The sequence below is a fragment of the Furipterus horrens genome, unplaced genomic scaffold, assembly GCF_987537825.1.
Source record: "Furipterus horrens unplaced genomic scaffold, mFurHor1.1.pri manual_scaffold_5, whole genome shotgun sequence".
Classification (NCBI taxonomy): domain Eukaryota; kingdom Metazoa; phylum Chordata; class Mammalia; order Chiroptera; family Furipteridae; genus Furipterus; species Furipterus horrens.
The window spans coordinates 194,327,374-194,353,067 of record NW_028327175.1 but is presented as its reverse complement, the minus strand read 5'-3'; positions in this window follow the sequence as shown (position 1 = coordinate 194,353,067).

Here is a 25,694-nt window from a genome sequence, read left to right as displayed (position 1 = left end):
GAAGCTACTGGATTAAATGAAGACAGGATCCCGAGTCTCTAAGGCAATGGGCCTCCTGAAGCTGCAAAGACACCCCCAAAGCAAACTGGTGTTTCTAGGGGAGAACCCTTCAGTCAGCCCAAGGACTTCCCTCTCCTCTCCTCCCAACAGCATTAAGCTCGCCTTGAAGATCCTCAGTTGGGAACAACTGCAACTAGGGGGCATCATGGGGGATGGGACGGAAGCCAGAATTTGCCCTCCTGAATCTGGCCCGAGCGATAGAAGGCATCTTTGGCCTACAGAAGTGTAATACAAAGCAAATCCTAATTGCTACAGCTAAGTAATTAGAAGATCCAACCTATAAATCATAGTGCACAGCCCCTTTAATTACGTGCACAATTAACTGGGTGACTCAGGCACCTTCTTCCCTGGATGAGCATATTTAATATCCTGTAATGGCAACAAGTTTCAAGCTGATTTATCGTTATTTTGTTTGGTCAGATGATTTTTCTGCATTTTAATGTGTTTTGTGGTTACATATTTGCTGTGAACAAACAATGCTTTTCCCAGGGACTGCGCTGCAGGCGGCTCGCTGCCCGGCTTGTTTACTATTCTTTGAGGCCTCTCAGAAATCAAACAACATTATGTACTTATTTTTAAGTAGCTGCACTAAAATCTTAAACAGGCTCCTTAGAGCCTTTCTTTCCCTGCCAGTTTGTACTCACACACAAGAAAACAGCTGAAAAATGGCCCATTTCCTCAAGTCTCCTTTCTGACACATGGCTGCAGTTTTGATAGGAAGCGCTATTAACGATCTCATCAGAAGCATTTATGAACTCGAACGCGAACCTAATTCAAAAGAGCCAAAGACAACAGATTTTGGTATGAATGTTCATGGTATCGTGCTACGCACACCACTGAAACGTGGAAGAGGGGCAGTAAAAATAACGTAACGGAGAATTTCAGACACCCACGCTACAAGCTTATGCTCAGGTTCAGTGGTGTGGTGGAAAGACTCCAGGCACTGGAATGAGGGAGACTTGGGTTCAAATCCCAGCTCTGTCTCTCATTAGCCATTGGGGCCAACGAAAGTTGTTGAACTTTAGTGGCACTAAATCCCAGTACAAAGGGAGTAATCCCACCTGGTTCGCTGAGTTGCAATGAGGATTAGAGACACTGCCTAGCAGGCCCCCAGCATAGTGGCTGGGGTAGAGTAGGTGCTCAATAAATGCCAGCTGTCCTAATAAATCCAGGCTTTCCTATTCGTAAAATCCAAAAGAAAGGCATGTCTGTCCCTACAGAGCCCTTTCTTGAAAGGGCAGCTGAGGGAAGAGTTGCCCACAGCACAGGCAGACTTCCTCCATCTCTTCTTTATTTATCTTCCTCCCCGGAGTGACCCAAATCTTTTTTTTCTCCCTTCAAAAAACAACAAAAAAACCCGCCATCCCTCAGCTCCCCGGGGGCCCCTCTCCCGATGCCCCCCATGCCCCCCACCCCGCCGGTGGTGCTTTCTTTTCTCTGGTAGAAGCTCTGAGCCCTCCCCGAGGTGGGGCCGGAGGTCTTGGTGTCCTCAGCTTCCTCTGATCTGTGTGTTCCTTTGTGGCCCCACGTCCACAAAGCCAAGCCCAGGAGCCAAGTAAACTCTCCCCATTCCCATACTCTCGTATTTGTTTTTGTCCATGACACAGTATCAAATTATTATGTTTGGACAGGCATCACTGATTAAAAAAAAAAAAAAACATAGATGAGGATATTAGAGTTCATGCTTTTCTGGGGGGATGGAAGAGAATGGCTCAGAAGTATGAGAAAACAGTCAGCGAGGGGAGAAGAGAGAGAGGCCTGCACTAGGGTAACGGAGGGTCAGGTGGCAAAGAGCAGGGGAGAAGGGGGTGGTTTTGGAGAGGCTTTAGCTTCCTGGGGTCCTGGAGCTGTGCCTTCTGCATGTATAACTCACAGATAGATGATGTGTATGCCAGGGTTCGCATTGTTCTAGGCTCTATGTGCTTTCTTTGTTCATTTTATTGATTGATTGATTTGAGAGAGAGATCAATTTGTTCCACCTACTGATGCATTCATTGGTTGATTCTGGTCTGTGCCCACAACCTTGGCATAGCAGGTCGACGCTCTAACCCGCTGAGCTATCCAGCCAGGGCCTGTATATAGGTTGATTTATTTAATACTCAGAACAGCCCTCGTGTCCCTGTACTATAGGTGACTCAGCTGAGGCCTGGTAGGTCTATGTGACTTGTCTGAAGTCACCAAGCCGAAAGTCAAAGGGTCCCAGAGCCCATGCCCTGACCCCCATAATGTATCCTGTCCTATGGTCACAGAGAGCAGGATGCAGGGACAGCTTCAGCATGGCAGGCGAGTCTGCACTGAACAACGCTTTTCAGGAGAAAAGACAAGCAGCTTCTGGATGCATAACTGTGTCCCCCATGCCTAAAGCCATGCTGGAGCATTGTAGGTCCTTGATAAACATCTGGGGACAGACAGACAGACAGGGTTGTGTACTGGGAAAGGGCTACTGTCAGCGTTAGATGGGGAAGGCAGGGACCTCCCTGCAACTGGGCAATTGAGAGTTTTCCCACTGACTGGTTCCTGACTAGATGGGCCAATACCAGGCTTTCACGTCACAAAACAACCAGCCATCCAGAGCCGTGAAGCCATTAAAAACGGGAAAAGAGGTCATGTTGGTAGGGGTGAGCAGAACATTGATCTTTTGTTTTTCTCTTTAAAAATCTGGCCTGGAAGCCTAAGGGATATATCCTTAGAAGAACCCCTCATACGAATGATGCAAAAATCCTGACACCCCGAAAGGCTGTGAGTGGTTTACAGGAACTCTGCCGCCCGCACTCCCCCCCCCCCCCCGCAAGACACTGCAGAGGAGAGAGCAGGGAAAGATCTAGAAACTGTTGTTTTGCTTTTGCTTCAAAATAGTTCATAAAGAAGCCCTGGCCTGGTGGCTCAGTTGGTCGGAGCATCGTCCTGTACACCAAAAGGTTGCAGGTTCGATCCTCGGTCAGGGCACATGCCGAGGTTATGGGTTCAATCCCTAGTTGCGGTGCGTGCAGGAGGCAGCTGATGGGTGTTTCTCTCTCTCTCCCTTTCTCTCTCTCTAAAATCAATTCATAAAAGAAAAGGAGACCTTTTCTAGGGTTCTGGCTTAGGGGCCCTGTTTAAACAAACTCCACCGAAACCCTAACCCCACATCAGCGGCAGCCTCAGGGGACCTCTGTCCGGTGGGCGGGAGAAGTGTCACTGTGTTTCTTGATGGGACCGGAAACAAAGGCAGAGGAATCATTGGGCAAGGTTGACTTGAAAGAGATTTTTGAATGTGGGTGTTCATCCTCAGTGCCAGGTTTCGGGATGAGCCTTCCTAAACGAAGGGTATTCCTTTCTACCCAGCTCTCCTTCTGGATTTGTCGAGGGCTTCCGTCCTATTTAGTGTGAAAAATTTCACAGGAGGTAAACAGCATCTGGGCATCACTAACCGCCTTTGATGTTTAACGCAATTTACAATGAAAGCTTTGGGAGACATTTAAAACCGTGCAAGGTCCTAAATCATTAAAGGAATGTAGTGCTAGACTTTAAAAATGATAATTGAATGCATTCAACAATAAAGCTGCCAAATTTTAGTGGCCAGTCTGCTAGAGGCTCTTTTTGATACACTGAGCTAGAATAAAAAAATAAAATGAAGACAAAGCACACGGCGGAACTTTCCAAATAAGAAATTGTTATCACGCCAATAAAACCTGGATCGATGCAGGCAAAGATGCCAATCAAACGAGGTGATCAGAATGCTGAGTGATCAGAAATGCATCACACGGGACAGCTTTCGGGGTGTGTCCAGGCCTGTCACCTGTATCTCTGGGTCTCTGTGACCGTGTTTGGACCAAAGAGCCATAATCCCACATCCACAGGGTGAAGAGCAGCTTGTTCTGCCTGGCACAGTCTCAATTTATATCTATTATCCTGATATTAAAAAAAAAGTTTGTCATAAAAACTTTCCAAAATATGCAAAAAGACACAAAATAGAATACTAAAGCTTCCTGGGTCTTTATTGTCGCTCCAGTCACCATAAATATAAAAGATAATAACTTTTTAAAAAGCATAACTACAATACCCTCATCACACCTGAAATAATGAACTATAATTTTCCAATATAACCAAATATTGAATCAATGTTAAAAATCTCCATTTTTCTCATAAATGTTATAAATGTGTTCTTTTTTTTCTGTTTGTGGAAACTAGTATGCCAATCAGGACACACATCGCAATATTTTGATATATCTATTAAGTCTCTTTCCATTTATAGGTTCCTTTCCTATCTCTCTTTGCTTTCAACTGATTATTTTTACATTATTATTCATTAATGGAGTTAAGTATATTTTATGTGTTTCAATTCATTACGATTAAGATTGCTGTCAAGGTTCACATTGTCCCATGTTTGGCTAGGGAGAACTTCTTCAACTTGGCTTTTGAGTTTTTTGACAAGATCTCAATATCCTTTGATAAATTCCTTGCATCTAATATAATACAGCAGTCCCTCTCTATATCGCGGTTCACTTATCGCGGCCTCACTGTATCGTGGGATTTTTAAAAATATTATATTTAATTATTTATCATGGATTTTTTGCTATATCACAGGGTTTTGTGGTACTGTATACATATGTTGTTAAAGTTACGTAGGTTTAAGAGTGTAGAATATGTTTAAGAACATAAGTAGTGTTTACAAAAGTGTGGAAAAGTTAATAAGGGACTGGGGACAGTTTATAAAGCCTTACAATATATATAAATACTAAAATAAATGTAAGGTTCCTACTGCGCGGATTTTCACCTATCGTGGGGGTGTCTAGAACGTAATATCTGCGATAAGTGAGGGATCACTGCACAGGGTTCTGGGTTGTTCTTGTACATTTCCTGCTCAAGTCCTGGAATCAGTTATTGCTCCAAGAAGTCCTGTTTGCATCTAGCAGGACATAGTATTTAGAGGCCACAGTCTGGGCACCTGCGGTGCTCATTCCTGTTGTTTTGTCATGGTTTCTCAGCCTTTTCACTGGTATGACCAGGAACCTTTCAAAGATAAAGCATATCATGAGTTGCTACTGATACCTCCGATCTAAGTTCAGGGTTACAGGATTTTTACTCAAAACTTTTGCCTTTCATATGCATCTCCATTTTCTTGGACCAAGATACCGAAACCCCCGCCCTCATGTCAGTGCTTGTCCCATCACTTTGATCGTATGAAGCTTGTTATCTAACGGATTCCTCAGGAAGGACTCATGAGAAAAATATGTTGGGTTCTTTCATCTGAACTATTTATGCTTTAATGTCCATTTGACTGGATAAAAAAATAGATAATCTTATTTTTTTTCCTTTATATGTTAACGATGTACTCCATTTTCTTCTGGCATAAAGCATGCTGTTGAGCAGTCTGATGATAATCTTAGTTTCTTTCCAAGTGATTTGGATGTTTTTTGGATGCTCAAAGGATTTTCTTTTTCTTTTTTCTTTCTTTTTCTTAAAGTCTAGTCAGTTTTCAAGACTACATTTCAATGTCGGTCTTTCTTTCTCCCCTTCCCCCCACCAGGTCCATATGGTATATCCTTTCAATATAGAGTTTTAAGTGACTTTTTATTTCAAGACTCTTTCCTTGACTTCTCAGTATTTGATATGGTCCACTCCTTTGGTTTCTTTCTTTGGTGGGGAGGGGGACCTCCTTGCTTTTTTTTCTTTTTTGCCTCTCTTTCACCTGCCATTTTCTTTTGAATCCTTTTTATCTCTTTATTTCTTTCTAATGAAAAGTTCACCTTCTTACTTTTATATCTCATGTGACATTATATGTTATATCTGCTCATTTATTTTTTACAACCTGGTCTTTATGTATGAAATGATTTATTACTTTATTTTTAAATTTTTCCTGAGTTCTACAGCCTCATGTCTAAAATTTTATAATTCTGACATGATTTTCTTTCTGACATAATTTTAGGTCATCCTCTTTATTTCTTTTCGCTCACTTTGAAATATTGGCTGCATTTCTTATGTACTGCCTGGGTGTGCCTTTCTGACATGCTACTTAGTCTCTTTCTTACTCTCTTTTTAAAAAATAACAACTTTGTATGGGACTCAACTGCAATCACGTTTTGTTATTAACATGTAAAACGAGTTTGCCTTTACTTTTGGGTGGGGTGGGGGGGGTTAAAACATTTTTTTTCTAGCTTTACGTCTCTGGAACCCTCTCTTCTGTTTTTCCCACAGAGAACTGAACCCTGTGTTGCCTACCCACAGTTTTATCTAGATCTTTTTTTTTTTTTTTTTTTTTTGCTGTCCCTCTCTTACTCTGGATTCTACTCCCAGAGAGGAACTTTCTCCTGGAGGGAAATTCTGCTTTCTTTCTTTTTTTTTTTTTTTTTTTGAGGATATTTTTAATGATTTGAGAGGGGGGCGGAGAGAGAGAGAGAGAAAGAGAGAAACATTGATGTGAGAAAGAAACACCTATCAGTTGCCTCCTGGATGGGCCCCGACCAGGGCTCGAACCTGCAACCAACCATCGGTGCACAGGACGAGGCTTCATTCCAGTCAGGGCAGCCCCTTCAAGACATTTTCATAAACCTTTGCACTCCCCTGAGAATCAGATTGTGCAGAAATCAGGTTCGGTTGCTGTTTTCAGGTTGACCTGCTACATTTGCAGTGTGTACTGACTGAGGATTTGGAGATTCTGCTGTGCCCACGTCCAGTCGATGCCCTATAGCATTTTTTCTTCCTTTCTCCAACACAGATGCTACATAGATCTGGTAGCTGCGAAATATTTAATTGCTCTTTGAAGTTTCTGGGGATATCGTCGCGTAGGTTTTTGGTGGATGTTGTTCCTGGGTCTTGGTTTTGCTATCCTGGTTGCTTTGCCTGTCGTTATGAGGGAGGCTGAGGACATTGAAAAATGACGCTGCATATTCTCAGCATTCCCTCCCAGTGCAATTGTTTTTTTAAAGATTTTATGTATATATTTTAGAGAGAGGGGAAGGGAGGGAGAAAGAGAGGGAGAGAAACATAAATCGGTTGCCTCTCGTGAGCCCCCAACCAGGGACCTAGCCTACAACCCAGGCATGTGCTGTGACTAGGAATTGAACCAGTGACCTGTTGGTTCACAGACTGGCGCCCAATCCACTGAGCCACACCAGCCAGGGCCCAGGGAAATTCTTGATAGCATCCCCTTTGTTCTCAGGAGTGAAGTCTGGGCAATAAATTACATGGTTACTTCTACTTATCTTCAACCAGAAACCCAACGACTCTAAAAATAGAAAGATTTTCCAACTCATTTGGGGCAAACTCAAACCTGGTCTGAATTCATTTGATACCCAAAACTGACCTGACCTGACCTGGAGCTGTTTATAATCTCTATTTGTCTCATTTATTATAAAAATTTATCCATTTCCCTACAGAAACATTCCCGTTTAACTTTAGAACGGGGCCCCAGGCTCAGCGATGATGTTACGCAGCATTCAGTGTAGGAACCACATCACCATTTAAAAATATAAAGGGCTGTAAAATCTGAAACCCATTTGGACCCGCACCTTTCAGATAAGCGATTGCAGGCCTGTGAAAGACTTCACCTCCCTCGCCCACGGAAATTGCGGCCGGGTGGATTTCTGCCCTGAGCTGGCCGCTTGGGTTCTCTGTCCCTGGAGTGAGGAACAGAGTCTCTGCGCTACTGGTGGGGCTTGGATAGTCCTTGCCCAGAGAGGACCAGCTGGGGCAGCCAGGCCTAGCCCACATGCACGAAGAGACAGAAAACACTAAATGCTAACTGAAGACACAGGGAGGTGCGTGAAATAGGCCCCAAAAGGCCGGCTGTGAAGGGAGACTCCGGGACTGGAACAGGAGAGTCAACACGGCTCACGCCAGCTTCTCTAGTTCATTATTTCAATCGCTCACGGGCCCCTCCTTTTCTGAGGTTCTTTGAGCTACCCTGAGTCCTTCCAATAAAACCCACTTTGTTGCCCGAGCCAGCTGGAATGGATTTCTGCTACTTGCAACGCAAGGGCCTTTAATAAGACACACATATGGCTGTTCGTCCTCTGCCCTGATGCCGTCCTGACAAAGGGGTTCTGTTGGGTCTCAGCACAAAGTGGGGAAGAGCCTCGGTCTGAGCGTTCACCCGTTCACTTATGTCTTCACCAGAGAAGCTCCCAATTAGCATGCAAGTCTGGATCAGATGAAGTACAAAGAACTGGGACGTAAAAGAATACAAGGTTCAGTGCTCACCTTTGGGAAACGACGTATGAGTCTGGCCTGGGGCATTTCGTTCCAGCTCCTTCCACCTGTCCCAGGTGCTTCCCTCCATGGCAGATGTGAACGTCGAAAAACAGTCAAAAGGGCAGCTGCAGAAATGACCAGGATACTCTTGTGGAAAGTGCGAAAAGCCCTTAGATTAGGAAGAACTCGTTATTCATTTTTTCATCCGACAAATCTTTCTGGAACACCTCGAGGTGTGAGGCCCTGATGTAGGCGCTGAGCAGGCAGGACAGAACGAAATCCCGGTGTTCGCCCAGGTGGCGTTGTCCGGTGGGAAGCAGAACACAACCCCAAACAAACCAACATAGCCAGTCAGAGCGATGAGAATCGGGGAGAACGGGAATCAGGAAAGGGGCAGGGGGACTGTGGGAGGGGTGAGGGCTGCAGTTTTAAATAAGGCGGTCAGGGAAGGCGTCACTGAGAAACTAGCCCTTGAACAAGGACCCAGAGGAGAAGCAGCAGCAAGCCATGCCACTACGTGGGGGCAGCAATAGGGAAGAGGGGACTGGAGCCCCAAGGCCTGAGACAGGAGCCTGCCGACACTTGGTGGCTGCAGTGACATCACCCAGAGGGGAAAGCAGTAGATGACGGGGTGGGACAGGTAGCGGTCGCTCAGGTAATGTTCGGGTAACGACCACTGCTGGGATCTGGGCTTTAAATCCAAGTGAGGTGGGATGTAATGGGAGAGTTTGAGCAGGAGAGTGCCAGGGCCACCCTGGCTGCTGGGTAGAGAACAGAATGAAGGAGGGTAGCGTTCTGATTTCCAAGTCCAGTGTGGGTGTGGGGGGGCGGGGTTCCCACATCACCAAGTCATTCTCCAACGCCAGCTGGTGTCCCAGCCCGATTCTGACATTATCTGCCTGGGGATAGCGTCAGATCCCACAGGTTAAAGGTTCGCCCTACAAGACTGTTCTGTGCACACCCCCACCCCACCACTTCTGACCCAGCAGCTGTCAGTGGAAGGTTCCGACCTCCCACTCCTTGGGTTCGATGAATTTGCTAGAGCGGTTCACAGGACTGAGAGAAACACTTTACTTACTAGATCACCGATGTATTATAAATGGATAAAACTCAGGGACAGCCAGAAAGAAGAGGTGCCCGGGCAAGGGAGGGGGAGGGGGCTCAGAGCCTGCAGGCCCTTGCCAGGTCGCCACTCCTCCGTGTGTCCACCAGCTTGGCAGCTCTTGGTTTTTAGCGAAGGCTTCCTTCTATAGGCACAACTCATTAAATCAATGGCTGTTGGCTACTGATTTAGGCTTCTGCCCTCCCAGAGCTCATGGGGGTCGGGACCGAAAGTTCCAACCAGCCAATCACGGAGTTGGTTCCCTAACCACCTCATTAGCATAACAAAACCTCCTTTGCTGCTCTCCTTGCGAGGAAATTCCAAGCGTTTTAGGTGCTCTGCTCCAGAAATGGGGGCAAAGACCAAAATATATATATATTCATTATAAACCACAGTGTCTCAGAGCGTAGGGAGGAGTCAGTGAGAACCTCCGGGGGGGCAGTTACAGAACTCTGAGGACGGGGAGCAGTGGCCAGGTCCTGGAGGTGGGGAGGAGGTTCTTTGCTCCGGACCACGTGCGTTCCTCCTCCATCAAATGTGCCGGGCTCTCCGGGGAGTTTAACGGTGTGCTATGTTTATGATAATTACGTGTTGCTGGTTTATAGGCGTCCCATGTTTGATGTAGCAATTTATGAAACAATGACACCATTTCACACCTTTCATCTTAAGGTTTTGAAGAGGATGACGCATTTTTCTGCTCTGAGGAAGCCAATTAATTAACCCGGTTCCACCCTTTCCACAGAGGGGGCTTCCAGACCCACTCAGAGCTGCTGAACTGGGGCCCGTGTGGTACCATGATGTCCCCGTGGCTCAGTCCTTCCTGTGCATTTTAGGAGCAGATTTTAGATTTCTGGATATTCTCACCCAAACTCTTTTGAACTTTGAGAACCTACATGTAGGTAGAAACAGGAATTGTTCTGGATACTTTTGGCATCTTCATGGTGCTGAAAGGGGCGGAAAGGCACAGAAATTCTAAAAAGGAAGCTGAGCTCCCTTCCTAACTCTAGTTAGGAGTAAAGTCTGATTCCCAGGCATGAGCAAACTCAGCTCTATGCTTAGAAAAGGCAGAGGAGAGGTGGGCAGGCAGGAAGGTGCTGCCGGGGAAATTGAGTCACGTACATGTTGGCCTGTTCACGCAGTCCTGCGTGCCACTCCACTCCGTGGGCGTCTGCCAGATGACGGACGCAGTGTCCTCAGCAGGCCCCATCCCACCGTTGAGCTTCTTGCTTCTTCAAGTGTGAGTCTTTGGTTAAAAGATACGCATTTTGTGTTCCTACATGCCAGCCAACTGCTTCATCTGGTGCTCAAGCCGAGAAACAGCGACTTGTCCCAGGGCCGGAGGCGCAGCTCCTGCGCTGAGAAGCCCGAGAGCCTGCAGCTGAGGCTGGTCTGGTGCAGTGCTTTATGGGACACTTCAGGCGTCCTCAAGAGTAATGGCACTTGATGCTAAACCTCTGTGTGCCCCTCGTGTTCCCACTCCCCTGCCCTGGGGTCTGAGGCCGCGGGGCAGGAGACTTTGGAGGATCTCAGGAAGCAGTGGGCACTCCAGCAGAAGGCGACCCCTCGCTGTAGTTGGAACTGATGTGCACTTGCTTGCCAAGGGGTGGTCAAGTTTACCTTGCCATTTTTCTTTCAAAGTCATGTTCCCATGCACCTATGTGGGCTGGGGCACACAGTGTGGGGACTTAGGACTCAGGGAAGTCAAGAGTCTGTTCTTTGGGTTCAGGGCGGCTTTCATCATCTTTCCTCAACAAGAGTGAGGAACTGCTTCCTCCGGCCCCTCTCTGTTCCTCTGTCTTCCTCGGTGGAGCAGAAAACAAGGCAGCACCAGCCACATATGCGTGCGTGTCTCTTCTGATTGGTCTTGGTTTCAGCAACAGGCCAGCTGGCTGTTCAGGGGAAAATAAAAGAGCTCAGCGCACGTTGCCTGCGTTGGCCTGAATTCTACTGCTCTGCCAAGGACTTAGAAGGGGCAGCATGTGCCTCCACGGCTGTCATGGGCTCTTGGATAACAAGATAAAGGGCAAAAGCTGAATTTTCTCGTGCCAAGAGGAGGAAGAGTATCAGAGCCAAGAAGATCAAACCCACGCTGCCGAGAGTGGCTAAATGGTACCCATTAACCTCTGTCAGTGCTCAAGTCCTGCAGTGGGACTTTTGCCAGAAACCAGGCCTGAGTGGAAAACAACGTTTGGCTGGCTCCGTGTTACTGTGGGATGGAGGCATGAGAATTTCCAGTAAAGGATGCTAAGCTGTTCCATCCCCAGTCTGCGAGGATGAGCCCGGGGTTGGCATCAAGCATTTGGTGAGCGGATGGGACGCAGGACCCCGGCTTGTCCTGTGGAGGAAGTGAACAGAGGGAGTTCCTGTCGTTGTCGTGGGGCTCCTGGCAGGCGGCCACTTCGCATGGGTAGTGTGCATCTCATCAGTGGCCAGGAGTGGGCCCGTGTGGACTGTCTGTCTTCTGAGAGCTGCTTCCACGTTTCCTGTTCCCGGCATCCGGGGCAATTGCAGGGTTCTGCGCTGCTCAGATCACTGGCTCTATTCTTCACCCTGGAGAGGAAAGGCTCGCCACGTGTCACACAATGGACATATTGAAACCAGGGCTTCACGGGCTTTGTGAGAGAGAAGTGTGGGGGCCCTGACGACCTGAGAGCATCATGGGAAACCCTGCAAGTAAATACCTAAAAACCACTCGGGGGCGATTTCTCCCCCTCATTCTTTGATAGGTTCACAGCCTGGCTTAGCTTCTGAGCAAACCCCTCTTTCCCTTGACTAGTAGAACGGGGTAAATAAGTTTGGGTGTTTACCACAGTCACCCACATGAGGCAAAACACTGCACTGAGTTTTATGGAGGAGTTACTAACAAAAGCCCCTTTTTTCCAGGGCAAAGAGCCCTAAAATTCAGCCAAGAGCCCAAATAGGCATCTCTGCAGGGCGGCACCTCCTATTGTCTGAACAATTTACATTCTGGTAGGCTTGTGGCTTCTGGTCTGTCCTGCATCTTGTATAATTTGGGTTTTCTTTTTCCGGCCATTTAAGATTTTCTAGTCACTAATATTAAGGAAAAACCAATAAATTTATTGGAGGAGTCAATCCTGTTTCTATCAAAGGTCGCAGGTCTGCAGAATCCTGGGTTTGGCTGCGGAAGCCCATTCTTCTCTGGCTATTGGACAGGAATGTAAAATAGCAGCTTATTTGTAGAAAGTCTTTATTAAAGAAAACCTCATTCGCCGTTTTTGAGCAAATGTCATCTAGAACAGCGTTTTTAAAACGCTGTAACTGTAGTTTACAAACATGAACAGTTCATGACCAGTGTTAAAAAAATCAGTGAAATAGAGCAGACCAGATTGGATCAGAGCACATTACACACACTAAGAGCAAGAATCATTTTTTGAAATTTTGCTTCAGTTGCAGAATAGGACTGGATTACAATGGGAAGTACATTGCATATGGTGGTTCATAGTCATGAAGTCTCAAAAGTCACTGTTCACACACATGAGTCAGGAGTCCTTTGGTTTTAGTCCTAATTCTGCTGTTGGCTCTTTGACCTTGGGCAATACATTTTAACTCTTAATGGGTGTCATCTGAAAAATGAAAGAATTGTCTCTAAAATCTCCTCAGTTCTGAAATCCAGCGAGTAAGTAAAATTCCTCAGAGGCATCAATTTCGGCATTCAATAATTATCAATTTAAAAAATCCTTCTTTCACATTTTGGAAAGACATGAATTCCAAAGAGCTCTGCAGCATGCAGACCATGTAGGGGAACAAAGCCCATGAGGATAGAAGCTACTTCAATAGCCAGTTTGGCTGAGGGACGATCCCTCTGAGTTTCCAACAGAAGTCTTGTACCAGATTTCTCTGGTAACCCTATGCTTATATTTTGGTTATATTAAAAAATATATACAAATCCTCCTTTGGGTGGTAGGGGAGGGCAGATGGGGGTAGGGCAACTAATTGCTCAGGAAATGCTGAACTTGGTTAATTTGGAAACCACTCCCAGCTAATGCTGAGCCTTGGGCCACTCACAGTTCCTGCTTTGTATTATGACTAATGGAATGTCAAAGAAGCATTGATCTAATAAAAGCAACCAGGGAGAGCCAGAGTGAGCCAGGCCTCTGGGGTGGGGGTGGAGGGTTGAGAGCTTCTTATTTCTGGGCCAAGGTTCTTTCAAAACAGTCTTTTTAACTATTGATTCCTTCATTCATAAATTCATAAGAGCAGAATTTAGAAGGCATCTCACACTATTACCTGGATCTCATTATATTTGTTGGATATCATCTTCCATGTTAATATCTCCCTAAATTCATGCAGAGAAAAACCAGGGCATCTCAGGCACAGCCAGAAGTCAGCTGTGTTCTGAGAGTTAAAAACATATAACTTTAAGGATGGGTTATTTATTAAAATTTTTTTATTGTTGTTCTATTACAGTTCTCCCAAATTTTCCCCCATTGCTCTCCACTGCCCCACTCAACACCCCCCCCTCCGAGTCAATCCCCACCCTGTTGTCCACATTCGTGGGTCATTTATACTTGTTCCTTGACTAGACCCTTCCCCTTCTTTTCCCTCTTCTCTCCCTCCTCCCACCCCTCTCGTCACTGTCTGTCTGTCTCTTGTTTACAGCCTCTGTTTCTATTTTGCTCATTTGTTTGTTTTGTTCATTAGGTTCCTGTATTAGGAGAGATCATATGGTATTTGTCTTTCACTGCCTGGCTTAGTTCACTCAGCATAATACTCTCCAGTTCCAACCATGCTGTTGTGAAAGGTAGGAGGTTCCTTCTTTCTCTCTGCTGCATAGTACTCCACTGTGTAAATGTACCACAGTTTTTTGATCCACTCATCTACAGGTGGGCACTTAGGCTGTTTCCAGCACTTGGCTATTGTAAATAGTGCTGCTATGAACGTAAGTGTGCATAGGCTCTTCTGGATTGGTGTTTCAGGATTCTTTGGGTATAATCCGAGCAGTGGAATTGCTGGATCAAAAGGCAGTTCCATTTTTAGTTTCTTGAGGAAATTCCATAGTGTTCTCCATAGAGGCTGCACCAGTCTACATTCCCACCAGCAGTGCACCAGGGTTCCCGTTTCTCCGCATCCTCTCCAGCACAAGTTGTTTGTTGATTTGTTGATGATGGCCATTCTGACTGGTGCGAGGTGGTATCTCATTGTGGCTTTAATATGCATCTCTCTGACGGCTAGTGATGTTGAGCATCCTTTCATATGCCTATGGGCCCTCTGCATGTCCTCCTTGGAGAAGTGTGTGTTCTGGTCTTCTGCCCATTTTTTAGTTGAATTGTTTGTTTTCCTGGTGTTGAGTCATATGAGTTCTTTATGTAGTTTGGAGATCAAACCCTTGTCTGAGGCATCATTGGCAAATGTGTTTTCCCATATGTTTGGTTCTGTTTTCATTTTGATGGTGTTTTCTTTAGCTGAGCAGAAGCTTTTTAGTTTGATGTAGTCCCATTTCTTTATTCTCTCCTTTATTTCTCTTGCCCTAGGAGATACACTGGCAAAAATATTGCTGTGAGGGATATCTGAAATTTTACTGCCTATGTTTTCCTCTCAGACTTTTATGGTGCCATGGCTTATATTTAAGTATTTTCTCCATCTTGAGTTTATTCTGGTGTATGGTGTAAGTTGGTGGTCTAGTTTCATTCTTTTGTATGTACCTGTCCAGATCTCCCAACACCATTTATTGAAGAGGTTATTTTTACTCCATTTCATGCTTTTGCCCCCCTTTGTCAAATATTCATTGACCCTAGAAACCTGGGTTTATTTCTGGACTATCTGTTTTGTTCAGGGATGGGTCCTGTGATCGAGGCGGTATGCAAGTTCCAGGAATGAAAGATGTCTTCAGCTTCTTAAGTAGTAGGTCTGAATCTCAACTGGTTTACTACGAGAAAGTGGCATAGATTCAGTACCATCATCTGTGTTCATTGTGCTTTTAATCCCGCCCATGAATTTTATAGCCCTCACCGAGATGTCAGGATGGGAGGCAAGACTGCAGACCATCTTGTCCAAGGTCCTTATTTTCAGAAGAAGAAAACGAGGCACTTATTTCTAGCTGTCTTTTCCATGTGGGGATTCATTAAATGCTTCTGTCTCATAAATTTTAAGGAGACATTATTTCACTTCTGAAGGTTGACAATCAGTAACGGGGTGGCTAACTATATCTAGATCAGCCTCATGCTGACTTTTGTGATATTGAGTTTCAGTATCGATAAACACTGTGCCTATCATCACCACACAGAAATATAACATCCTTGATCCACAACGCAGTCCTCTCAAAACCGAAAGCCTGAAATGTCTTGACATGTACAAGAAATGTTGAGGAGGCTTTTCTTAGCTTTGATTTTGACCCCATTCTCATAAATTATGCAAAATGTGTCACTTATATGAACAGCCCAGAAGAGCAGTTGCCAGTTGTAATATAAAAAATGATACCACGGAAACTGAGACCTGGTTGTGGCAGATACCCTGTCAAAGGAATGATTTATCATCTGGAAATACAAGCAGCAAGAGGGGCCCACCAGCTCGGGCTCTATCATCTAAAGCAATCAAATCCCGCAAATATAAAGCAATTTTGTATTACCATTTCCAAGTGCTCCCCACAATAAGGACTCTTGTATGCCCAAGTTTAATATTCAGAGCAGAAACCACAAACCCGAGCAGCCGCCCCTGGTCAAGATGGTTTAATAACAGTTCCCAGGCAAAGGCATGCCGTAATAGCATCGCTCCAAGCAGCTGGGGATTTGCTTGTATGTCAGCCTCTGTCTCTGAGAACTAGAAAACCATGGTAGGTCAGACATCCATTTGCTTTATATATTGATATAATTTCATCAGAATTTATGATGTGGGAATTATTGCACTGGCAAGAAATGTAATCTAACCTTCATCTCACACCATGCAGAAAAGATATTATGTTTTTGAGAAACATATACTGACTTGTTGAATCATATCATGCACGTGCAATCCTAATGGATTTCCATGGTTCCTTGGATAAGTCATTGCTATTTGCCTTGTATGTATTAAATTGGCTTGGATAGGAGGCATTTTTACACATAATAAGGAATTATGATGCCATTTCGTCTTTCCCTTTCTCGGTGTGAGCTCATTACTGATACATTTTAAACACCTCTCCGTGTGTAATAGTCAATTCTAATTTCTCTGGCCCATATTTAGACTTCGGATATCCAAATACTGTGAGAACACACAAGACCCTCTTTCATCTTTACGAAGAGTTCATTCAGCTCCAATTGTCAAACAGAGTAAATGCTGATAGACTTTGAGGACCATTTTATCGACGGTCATCACAGTGAGCCCATATGTCCTGTTGCTTGGCCTTTGGAGCCATCGTGATTATTTTGAGTTCTATAGCCTTCTTCCAATGGGAACTTGAATATAAAATGTGCTTTAAAACGAAGGACATTCATGATGGCACTTACCTGTGGCGTGTAAGAACAAAACCTCCCTCAAATCCAAAATTCTCTCAGGTATTTTAAGAAAACAAAATGACAACTTACAAATATCAGAGCAGTGCCTCAAACTTGTCCATCTACAGAAGTCTCTTTTTGTAACACTTTTTGATTTCTGCTAATGACCTGAGTATGTAAATGGAAGGTCATGGTTAATCCAGACACCCAGAGTCACTTTTTAAATTGTGTGATAATGGTTCTGTTGAATTGCAAATAGACTGTCGGGTTAAAATGTACACAATCTGGGACTTAATTTTTGGAAATATGTATCTAATTGAAGGTGTATTTTATCTACCTGGAAAAAAACCTTGTGTTTAATTGTCTGGTGTCTCCAAATAATAATATAGCCAGTCTTCATTTTGTACCTACTGCCACGTACTGTACCAGGTTCTGAAGTTCATTGTCGCCCATTCTTCATGTCCCGTTTACTTTGAGGTCACCATTATTACCTGCATTTTTCCAGTGAGGAAATGGGAGCTCAGAAAGAATAAGCGCCTTGCTCAAAGACATATGAGTAGTAAGGGGTAGAGCCTGCATTTGAATCAAGGTTTGTGGAATTCCAGAGCTGTTCCTTCCAGGAGTCTGGCGAGGTTAGACCTCCTTTCAACTATTTTGTGACCCCCTAAAAGACACACACTTTCTCCTTTCTTGTTATTTCCCACCAGAGAACCTCAGATATCTTATGAGATATAACCCACAGTCTGCTGAGCTGGGCAGGGTTTAGGAAGCCTTTTGTTTCCTTAAGTCAAGCAGCTTAGGCTCAGAAGCAGCAGAATGGTTCTATCTTCCTCACCTGCCTCCTGCCTTGAACAGAAATGTGGGTGTGGGTGCTGCTGCCGCAGCCAGCTTGCAGCCATGAGGCAGGAACAGAGCAACTAAACCATCTCCCTATCTCCAAATGTCTTGTTATGTAAGAAAAACAAACTTCTGCTTAAGATGTTTTAAGTGGGGGTTTTATAGCCAAGTGTTCCCAAAGGTATTCTCACTGCCCACCATGTGGAAAGTTCGTTCAGTTTTTTGTGTCTCACTGGAGAGACAGAGGACAGGATTTCTTCCCTTGAGCCTCTGGAGGGTACTATCTGTTGAAGGGTTGCTTTACTCCTGGACAGAAGCCATATGGGGGATGCTTGTAAATTCAGGTGACCCTCGGCACAGGTGTGACAGTCTCATGAGGGGAAAATGAAACCCAACATTTTCTGTCACCTGAGGATCACATGATTATTTTACTCACTAAATCCATTCTTGCCTTTTGGGAGACTTCTTAATCACTTAATAATAATGTTTGAATACAATTGCCAACTGAAGCCTCATGGGATTTAATTTTCCATAATTCCATTCCACCATACCTGTCCACCCTTCTTTCTTTTCTTTCTAAAATTATATATTTTGATTATGCTTACACAGTTGTCATGATTTTTCTCCCTTTTCACCCCTCCACCCACCACCCCTCACCCCTTCAGGCAATCCCCACATCCTTGTTCAAAATGGAGATAAGCAATCTATCATATGCAGAGTTCAACACACTAGTTATAAAAAATGCTCAAGGAACTTGGTGAGCAACTCAACAACATAAAAAAGATCCAGTCAGAAACAAAGCATACGCTAATTGAAATAAATATCATTTTATAAGGAAACAACAGTAGAAAGGATGAAGCTGAGAATCAGAGCAATGATTTGGAACACAATAAAGCAAAACACAACGAATCAGAACAGCAACAGGAAAAAAATGAATCCGGAAAACAAGGATGCTCTAAGGAGCCTCTGGGACAACTTCAAGTTTTCCAACATTTGCATCATAGGGGTGCCAGAAGGAGAAGAGAAAGAGCATGAAATTGGAAATCTATTTGACAAAATAACAAAAGAAAACTTCCCTAATTTGGTGAAGGAAATAGACTTGCAAGTCCAGGAAGCACAGAGAGTTCCAAATGAGATGGATGCAAAGCTCACTCTAAGACACACCATAACTAAGATGCTAAAGGTTAAAGATAAAGAGAGAATCTTAAAAGCAGCACGAGAAAAGAAGTTTATTACCTACAGGGGAGTTCCCATAAGACTGTCAGCTGATTTCTCAAAAGAAACTTTGCAGGCTAGAAGGGATGGGCAAGAAATATTCAAAGTGACGAAAAGCAGGGACCTACAGCCAAGATTGCTCTACCCAGCAAAACTATCATTTAGAATCAAAGGGCGGATAAAGTGCTTCCCAGACAAGAAAAACACTGTAGGAGTTCATCATCACCAAACCATTATTATATGGAATGTTAAAGGGACTTATTTAAGAAATAAGATCAAAACTCTGAACAATAAAATGGCAATAAATACACATATATCAACAATTGAATCGAAAAATAAACTACGCAAACAAGAAGAATAGAGACAGAAGCATGGATACAGAGAGTGTTTTGGTGGTTGCCAGGTGGTGGAGGGGGGGTGGGTGAAGAGTTTAGGGGACTAAGAAGTACAAATAGGTAGTTGCGTAAGAGCTGTGGGGATGTAAAGTGCAGCATAGGAAATGGAGCAGCCAAAGAATTTATATGTATGACTCAGGGACGTCCTTATTTCTACCCTGGTTGTTCCATTAAGGCAGGGTTGCCAGATTTAGAAAATAAATATGTAAGATACCTAGTTAAATTAGAATTTCAGATAAACAATGGATAATTATTTTAGTATAAGTATGTCCCAAGAGTATTTGGTTCAAGATGTCCCATGGAATCTTTGGGATATATTTTATCTTGCACTTTAAGATTTTGTCCTCAGCCCAAAGAGTTTGTGCCAGGCCACCCCCTAAAGCCCTTTGTAAATTAAGGACTCAACCACCCAAAATTATTTGCTTGCTTTACCTTGTTTTCCCATCTTCACCATCCCTTATTGATTGTCTTAAATTCCCACATATGCTCAGCCCCTCCAACTGTATTGCCTGACTGATGACTTTTATCTTCCAAACACAGGCTTTCTTCTGAGGGCAAAATCCACCCGAAACTCCCCTTGTGTGTATGCATAAGTTTGCACCCCCTCCACCCCCCAACACCCCTTTCAAGCCCTTTCCCACCAACCATTGACCTCCCAGCCCATTCCCTCAGACCCACTGGTATGGGAGAAGAAAACCAAACTCTCCAATGTTAATGGACACGGCAGATTGATTTCCACTTTGATGAAAAACTGCTGTTCATTCTTTTATTTATTGAACATAGCACGATCGAGCACATAGGATACGCTGGGTGTCCTCAGGAAAAGTGAGTAAAGCCACGGTCCCTGACATTGAGGATCCCATAGTGAGTTGCAGAGATGACCTAAAAGCAAAGGATTATAATCAGTGCTATCCATGCTGGTGGGCAAATGGGCAACACATTGGGGGCCAGAGAAGGAAGGGGTCCTCTGCATGTATCAGGGACACAGATGTCACTCACCTTGCATGGCTGCTCTGCTTCTCGTCCCATATCCATGTCCACGCTTTTCCACCGGCTCCACGTTAGACAACTTCCCATGGACCTGTCCCCTGTCTGGTACCTACTCTGTAAATTCCCCGCGGGCAGGCACAAGGTCATTCACACTGGTGGCCTCAGCATCTGTGTAACAACGAAGGTCCTCAAAATTATTTGCAGGATGAGACACTGATGTACTTTTTAAAGCAGGGCTTTTAAAAATGGAGGAAGTGAGAGGATTGCGTGGCTTTCCTAGGGCTACAGCACAAGGCGGTTGCTGGGCAACAGGAAGAGGTCACAGCTTTGGAATCTATGGCTAGTCGGTGAAAGTGGTGTACATATGATTCCCAGTTCCATCTAAAGTAGAGTATCTTGGGGCCTTTCTTTCTAGTGACCCCCAAACAGACCTGATCTATTGCTTTTAAGCATTCCTACACAATACTCCTATAAATCATTGTGGCATGGAGCCTTCTTCTCTGCTGCAATATGTCATCACATACCTTGTAGGGACCCAGTTGGGATCTTCTCTGCTGGCTGGGGCCTCGGCACACTATATGCATTTAGAGAATCACTTCTGACTGTTCTGTAAGTCTGTTTTTACTTAAGAGCACACAGGAATGGGAATGTAGCTGTTAAATTAATCTGCCCTTGGTGAAATATGTCCGCTTCACTAGTAAGATTACTGAAATTTACATTTTCGTCACTCTTCAGAGCGGGCAGGCCTTTAACTCCTCTTCACAAGATCTTTCCAGAATGCATCTCCAGAGACCCAGCTACTCCAATAATGATGTCAGTAATGTTGGGAAAACGTGGAGGGAAGCATGAGCTCTATTACTGTCGTTTACTTTTGACAATTGCGTAGGGGTGAGGGGTGAAGGGTGGGTTTACAATGGTCTGGGGCTGGAAAGTGTGGTTGCCTCTCCCTCCTGCAGCTCAAGGCCCTAATCAGATTGTCATGTTGAGCTGTGCTTGCCTACATGACGGGGCCACTTGCACACAGAGAGCTGCTGACAAGGCAGCGCTTAGGGGGGACAGTGTGTTCTCTTTCACTTGCGCTCAAAAACAATTGTTATTACTGCCTGGGAAAAGTGATAGCTGTTAGTCAGTTTTGGATTTGTTCGCTGTCAAATGGGTTAAATGACAGAACGAGCATTTGTTTTAGAACATGTGATTTGGATGAAGTCAATTAGCATGCATCTCCTGGCCAGCATTTTTTTTTCTTTTCCACTGTTCCCCTACTCTAAGCTCATGTTGCTGCAGACCATTCAGTTGCCTCTAGTCACTCCTCCTTATCCATCCTATGTATTAATTCTTAACCAATCCTTTAAACATAATCTCCCTTAGAAGGACACATTTGGAGTGATCAAAAGCAACAACAAGAATCTCCTCATTTTAAATTCCATCAACAAATCTTTACCATTATCTGAAATATAGGCCACTTTCAGAAGTTTCAACAAAGTTTGGTGGGTGAAATTAAGGAATGCATGAATAAACAGATTTAAAGTAGGTTTGGAAAAACGTTTGAAATGTGAAAAAAGACTACATCTGAAATGAATGTTCATCAAAAGACCCAAAATATTTCTGAGAATGACTGGAATTTATATTCAAAGAGACAATAGAAGATGCATAGTTATTAAACATGTGCAGCCCAGTATGGGAAGAAAGAAAGACAGGGAGAGGAGGAGGAAGGGAGAAAAGAAGAAACAAAAGAAACAATGAAAAAAGAAGCAGGGCACTAGCTTGTCACTGGACGGAATTAAAATCATAATGAACATGATACTAAAAGTAGATCAGTAAGAAGAAGGTAAACCTGAGTCATATAAGCTGAATACATAGTAAAAAAAGACAGAACTGAAGATAGATAGAAAGTAGATCCACCAGGTGAGTACTAGATATTCCTGAAGAAGATAGACAATATGTAATACACAAGACTGGAAATTGAGAGTGCTTGTAGGATTGATATGATAGACGTAGAGACCAACACCAAAATACAGCCTCATGAAAAGAGAAGAAAATGGATATTGCTGACTTACAAGTCAAGATTTGGGGTTACCCACAAGAGAGAATGAACTGGAGAGGATTTTTATCCTCTCCCACTTAAATTATCAAAGCCAAAAACAGTAGAATTACATTTCAAGGGAAAATAATGAGACTAGAGAATACTTTTCATTTATAAAATCAACTGAGTCAGGAGTTCGTTTATTCATTTAACGCCAAATAATTTCTATCTCTATATCTCTCTATCTATCTATCTACCTATCATCATTACCTCTATCTATTCATTCATTCATTCATCCATCCATCCATCCATCCATTAAACACTCAATACTTATAGAGCTCTCCAAAAATGGAAGGTTCCCACATGGCGGTGGTAGAGGACAGGTACCCAGAGGCCTGAAGGGTGAGAAGCAACCATCCAGGGAAAGAGAGTAGGGACATTGAAAGGGACAGTGAGGGGAAGGCCACAGCAGCACATGGTGGACAAACTACATTAAGGACTCTTCCCTGAAGGCACTGGGACCTATTGAAATGTTTCACCCAAGAGAATAATATACTTGTTTTGTATTTTCAAAAATATTTTGGAGGTAGAGGAGAGAATGAGTCAACGATGAGGAAAGCATGGTAGGAGAGGGATGAGCAAGGACATCATTGCGTAAGGACAAGAAATGATGGCAGCTTGGACCAGGGTGGTGGCAATGCGGGTAGAGATGGTTCAGGTACAGGTGGAAGGTAAGTGAGGAATGGAGGAGTGTGAAGTCGGAGAGGCTATTGCTGTTTCTGCTGGAGCAGCTGGACTGGGAAACTCAGAAGAAGCAGATTTGGAGGAAATTTGGGTGATAAGCCAGGGAACTATCCTGTAGGCAGGTGTCAGGATCTCTGGGTTTGGGCTGGAGATTTGGACTTGAGTGACTTCAGTATGAAGAAGGTGATTGTGTCATAGGAATACATGCACTTGATCAGGGTGAGTATGTAGAATAAATGAAACTAAAAGGCATTTCAGTGTAGCTGTTTTAGAACATTTATAATCCGTGTACCTTTTTTCATTGAAGAATATCAGAGGATGCAACAACCACGAAGAGATAACTTGAAGAAATAGATGAAAAGGAACAATGATTAAGGATGAATTTAACTAATTGGAGCTACTATTAAACTAAAAGATTGAGTCAAGAGAACTGAAGGAGAAAATAAAGATATTTTGAAATTTTAGGTTAAAATGAATGAAGAAATGAATGGATGAAGGGGAGAGAGGGACTCCCAAAATGCTAATAATAATAGTTTATGTCTCCCATCAAAATTAGTCCAAATCTAAAAGTGGTTATCTTGGAGAAAAAAAGCTGTGGTACATTTACACAATGGAATACTATGCAGACATGAAAAAGAAGGAATTTTTTTGCGACAGCATAGATGGATCTGGAGATTATTATAATGCTAAGTGAAATAATCTAGTCAGAGAAAGACAAATACCATATTATCTCTCTTAGATGTGGAATCTAACAAAATGAACTGATGTACAAAACGTGCAATAAAAACAGAGACATGAATACATGAAACAGATTGACAGCTGTCAGAGAACGGGAGGCAGGAGCTGAATGAAAGAAGGTAAAGGGATGAGCCCAAGAATGAGTCACTTCCATAAAGAAATCTTTATTGGGAAACATAGGAAGTTAGAATAAGTGACTAGAAAGGGTTAGAATAAATGAGCCACAGGATAATGTTGATTTATCCTAAGTCCACTTATAGGCTAAAGCAATCTCACTCAAAATTCCAGATTATTTTAGAAGAAAAAACACAAAAGTAGTTCATGGCTTCATTTATGTGGGAGAATAAATGGATGTGGCTCTTAAAAATACATATTTTTTATTAAAAAATTATATATAAATTCTTGAAGCCAGCTCTATCAAATATAAAACCATGCTGTAAAACAACAGTAGTAAAAAAGACTAGAATACTGACGAATAACTCAGTGAAACAGGATTGAAGCCCATAAATTAAATAGAAAAAAATAGTATGTAATAAAATATCATAAGCAATAAGGAAATGAAGAATTATTTAATAAATATTGAGAGTGAGGAAAATCACTTTATTGGTTCCTTCCTGTAGACCCAAAAAAATCTCCATATGGAAAAAAGATTAAGTGAAAAATCCAGTCGGGGAGAATCAGCCAAAAATAAGACAGAATCTCTGGTACTTGGAAGAATGAGAGCTTTCTAAAAATTGAAGCAACTGAAGAAAATACAAATAGACTGTAAAGAAATTTCAAGATGCCTCTATAATGAAAATATAGACATTAAAAATAAATCAAAGCAGCCTGTTATAAAATATATTTATATTGAAAATGACAAATTATAGTACTATCTACAGTTTATAAAGATCTCAATCAACTTTGTAAGAATAATATTAAGATTCCAGGAAGTAAGTGGACCAGTGTCTTGTCTCAACAATTTAAGTATGAAGAAATATATATATAATTTGTTTTAAACATGTTTAAATTAGGTAGTTCCAAAAATACAAGTGAAAAATATTTTTTATTAAGTAAAAATTAGATCATCTAATAGTGGATGATCATGAGGTTTTAGTAAAATTGGCAAATAATAATTATTGGAATTAGTAGAAGTTAGTACGATCTACTTGAAAACAATTTGGCAATACAATTCAGAACCTACAGCACACTTTGTATTCTTTGACACAGTACAACGACTCTTGGGAATTAATTCAAAAAAAATAATTAGAAAGCAAAATATGACATGTGGAGAAACATGTCTACTGACTCATCATTTATAACAGCAAAAAGAGAAACCTCAAAAAACAACAAAGGAAAAAAAACTGAACAACTACCATTACAAATTATGCACATAAATATTATGCAACAATAGAGAATAGTTTTACTTGGTAACTCTAAGTAGAAAAGGCATATCATAAAATTGTATAATAGCTATAGTTACAACTATATAAAAAGAGGACGGTGGCCCTCCCAAGAGTAAGAAGACATTATAAGAGCAGTATCATGATGAAATTATGGGTAATTTTTCCTAATTAAAGTGCTGCTTAATTTTGTTGGGAAAGCCATTTCAATCCGGAGACATGTGTGTGAGGAGGCATAGAGTGCCGTGGTTAGTAATTAGGTGACCTTGAGCAGGTTGCTGGAGACCTTTGAGCTTCAGTGTGCCCATCTGTGAAAAGGAGATAATAACAGGGTCCACTCCGTAGAGTTGTTCTGAGACCTGAATGAGGTAATGCATGTGAGGCACAAAGGACCCATAACGCCAGGCACTGAGTAAAAGCTCAATACTGTTAAGGAAAGCAACAGTGACTTCGGAGATGATGAGGTTGGGAACGATGTGTCTGTATCCCTGTTTGTATATTTTCAGTGGTTCTCTGCTCTTCACAGAAAAGTGTTCAAATTTCTAATCTTGATAATCAAAGACCTCCTTCATTTTACCTATCCTGTCTAACTAATTTCATCTTCAACTT